Source organism: Amblyomma maculatum, chromosome 2 (genome assembly GCF_055883805.1).
Source record: "Amblyomma maculatum isolate TAMU_Amacu chromosome 2, ASM5588380v1, whole genome shotgun sequence".
Classification (NCBI taxonomy): Eukaryota; Metazoa; Arthropoda; class Arachnida; order Ixodida; family Ixodidae; genus Amblyomma; species Amblyomma maculatum.
In genome coordinates this window covers 218,369,757-218,373,546 of record NC_139345.1, presented here as the reverse complement: position 1 = coordinate 218,373,546, position 3,790 = coordinate 218,369,757, and the positions used below count along the sequence as shown (strand labels likewise).

Genomic DNA, 3,790 nt, shown 5'->3' with positions numbered 1-3,790 from the left:
CGTGCAGCCATCGACGGTTCTGGTTCTGATTTTGGTTTGATTCTCGCTCGGAGAAGACAGCGTAGCAGGCAGGCCCCGACTGAGAAGTCGTAAAAAGAGCGATGCGCTCAGTTAGCAGTTAGTCTTTCGCCCAGTCACGTTTGTAAAGTGTGATGTCTCACGGCCTCGTGTAAATAAGTTTTCTGTTTCTTGTGTTTGTGTCGTATAAATTTAATTTTCGTTTTGTTACTGCAAGTTCGTCGGCCTTCGTCTCGGTGTGTTTGTGTGTGAACTACACATTGTCTGCCGAATCGAGGAGCACCTTGGAGAAGTGTGGAATATTAGAAGAAACAAGAACAACCTGACGTTTACTTAGCCCTTGGCCTACCTTTAGCAGCTCCTTAGGCAAATTCGTCTTGGCGGCCGAGTATGACAACAGCTTTTCGGAATTCGCCGAGTTTGTGGAGTTAGGTATGCTTTCATTGCGAAAGCAATACTATTCGCACTTTCAAGCCTTCGCGTGACCCGGCCGCAGTTACGTCTTACCCACTCGACGCTGTGACGTCACACCCCACGTGACACACGGGCTGGCAGGAGCTGCCAACTTGGGTCTCTCGTTTCTCATGGGACGGTTATGTTAGAATCAGCCTGCTAGGACCCTGTCATTCACGTTACCCCTATAGGCCACTAAGGCCCGTTCAAACGGCTTGGTTAAAGCGGAGCTTCATATGTGGGCTGAGGAAGAATAAAAAGAGAAGAACGCTCGGTCACCCACAGCTAATGCTTTCGCTCAATATTTGGTTCAGCAGCGTTGAACCCTTGTAATTTGTTATAACATCGCGCAGTTTCCAAGCGTAACTGGGTGTTTAGACTGTACACAAGTCTTTATTATCCCTTTATTGACGGGACTACAAATAATGTGTTTAATTGTTTTTTTTATTGTTTTTTAGAGCCCAGGAGGCAAGCACGCCGAGGTTTTCTGGAATCGGAAGGGGTATTTCTCCTTCAATGTGTATGTATACTTCCAACCTATGGCATTCCATTACCATTTTTATTATGCATGCTGGCATGTTTCTTTTGAATCGGGGTTTAGACTGGAAGGGGGGGGGGGGGGGTGATACTGAGACGAATGCAGACTAGATAGGGGACTAATAGTGAGAAAAAGAAATAATCAGTCTTGGGGTTATTGTTCCCATAGTTAAATGAAAACAAAGGAATGCTATGTTCATGTCACATACTTGCTCATTCCAGGCGTAAGAAACAAGAAAACTGCTACAAAGTTTTATTGCAACCTCCTTTGTTGATTTTGTAATTTGGTAAAGACTACTGATTCATAATGCGATTTCCTTATGTGGTATGTTTTGCAGCATTGCAGTAGTGATCACGAGAAATTGCTGTGTGTAAATAGTTTTTGGGGCATTTTTGTTCACATTTCATGCAGGCGATAACTGGACCCGAACTGGAATTTTTGAATGTAGCTTCAAGTTGGCCTGAGTCTGGCTATGACTGCAGAATCTTTGATAATAGCAACGCAAGATTTTTCTATGAGGAACATGCCATCCCAGGAATATTTCTTGGAAACATGGGATATGCGTGCCGCCCTTACCTTGTGAAACCTCTGAGGGAATTCGGACAACGAGGCAGCCCGGGCTACCGGTAAGCTGAGACTGCGTGGGAAACTGTCACCTCACCGTAATATAACAAATCCTATGTGCAGTAGAATTTTGTTGTTTTTTTCATTTAGGTACAACAAGGCACATATCAAGACAAGGAACACCATAGAAACGGCATTTGGCATCTGGAAGACCAGGTTGCCGTGCCTTGACATGATGCTGCAAATAGACACCACAATGTCTGCGGTAGTTATCACAGTTTGAGCACTGCACAATTTTGGCCGCCGTCATGCTGCAGAGGAAATGCCTCCAGCCCTGTTGCATGCAAACACCTGCAACATCCAACAGCCAATCGCTGCCTGCGGACTCTCAAAGTGGTTTCAGAGCAAGAGGAAACATTATTCGGCACCATTCCACACAGAACTGAGCAGTCTAAACGAACAATAAAAAAAAACGCGATATTTCATTTTCACTCTGTTTCCTTCCTTCAAAAAAAGCAATTTGCAGCTGCAGTAGATCTTGTTTGGCTTTTTCGGTCGATTTTTGCAGCTCATGCAACTCAACTGCATTTCTGACGTGAAGCTTATGTTCAGCTTTCACGTGCTTCATTCTAAGACATGCTCTGTCCTTTTCCTTTTGTTCTCGGCTGCCCAAACCTGCAGCTGAGCAGTGAGCTCCGTGGCAAGAACAGCCTTTTGTGGAGCAGCTGGGTCAGCGCCGTTGCCTTGCGTCGGCGGTTATCAGGCTGGTTAGAAACAGAAAGATTGCTTTTCGAGAAAAGCTGTTGTGAAGCACTTACTCCATCACCGTTTTCCAGTATGTCACAGTCTTCCTATTCGACAGCTTCACAACTTTCAGGTGATTCGCTCCTTGGTATCTCTTGACTCCATGTCAAGTCGAAATCTGTAAAATGGTTTTGAATTGTTTGTACATTAAACATGTCTCATTAATTTTCGATTGGTTTAATTCTCGTAACAATACAGTATCACACTATCTTCATAGAAGTGTAGCGGTGTGCACAGCATCATTATGTTGCAAATAAGCCAGTTTAGCTTTAATGCAAAAGAATTTCGCATTTAAATTATGTTGTCACTGCCACAGAAAACAGCAGTCCTGTTCCCTTTAAGGTGCAGTTGTACGTTTATAGACAACCACTTGGCAGCTTAATAAATAATTCCACCCGAATACAAACTGCAGAGCCTTAAGAAAAGTAGTAGAGAATGACGGAATTGAAACAAGGGCCGTCCTAGAGTATGTTTCTCTCCGACATCATGAGTATAGCCTCTTTTAGTACAAATTAAGACAAATGCAGTAGTTTGCTTTACGAGTGAAACTCATCTTTGCAATGCATGCAGGTAGTATCCATTCTGTACAACACTTTGTGATATATTGATAATTAAATGTCCTCAGCCAGCGCCCCACTCAGTTTGGCACACAATATAATAACAGATATGTTGCATTCAGCAGGATGTAATAGAGACAACTGAATGTTCATGCTACTCTGTTCTGTGTACATCATTCGCATTCGTGTTGCAATGTGCCATTTCTTCGCTCATTCCAAAACAATGATACTATAGGAAAGCTTGTCTTATGAAATATTTAACGAAAAAGATAAGTCTTTGCTGACATTCACGTAGTTTTTCATATGCAGGGCTCATTTCTTCGTTTATCCTTGCAATTGTAAGTATTTCAACTTAAAGGCCTATGCCCTAATTTAATGCAAGGTGGCTACAAATTTGGTGCTGGCTATGCCGGATAAATAAGTGTGGCTGCGCTGGATAATGAAAAATTATTTTTGGATTCAAGAATATGAATCGTGCCTTGCATCCCACGCATGATGTTACTATTTCTATAGTATACGTTTTTCACCGTTTCAAGCCTCATACAACGTAATAATGACAGATTTTACCAACATTATTCACATTCAGTTTTGCCTGAGCAATGATGAAAACCTCGAAGATTCAATACTTCATATATACTTATGCTACAAATTGATGTATTTGAAATTAGACAAGCAAGAGAATTACCATCATCCGCTGTCTGTGGCTCGACTGCGTTGCCTTCAGCAGAGCAGCAACGACCGGAGGGCAGCGAGAACTTGATCCGTCGTTGTTGTATCGGCCGCTATCACTCAAGTGAGTTAAAAACCCTTGTCTCCATGTGGGATGCTACATTTCCCACTCTGAGCAGTTCTTCGT

At 42.8% G+C, this 3,790-nt stretch overlaps 1 long non-coding RNA gene across 1 annotated transcript; it reads left to right on the top strand.

Annotated features, from left to right (window-relative positions):
- Positions 1-930: 930 nt before the first annotated feature.
- LOC146201305 (uncharacterized) lies at positions 931-2,044 on the top strand. The gene is made up of 3 exons (XR_014704872.1): positions 931-991; positions 1,421-1,635; positions 1,724-2,044. It is a non-coding gene; the product is annotated as an uncharacterized LOC146201305 (long non-coding RNA).
- Positions 2,045-3,790: the final 1,746 nt, after the last annotated feature.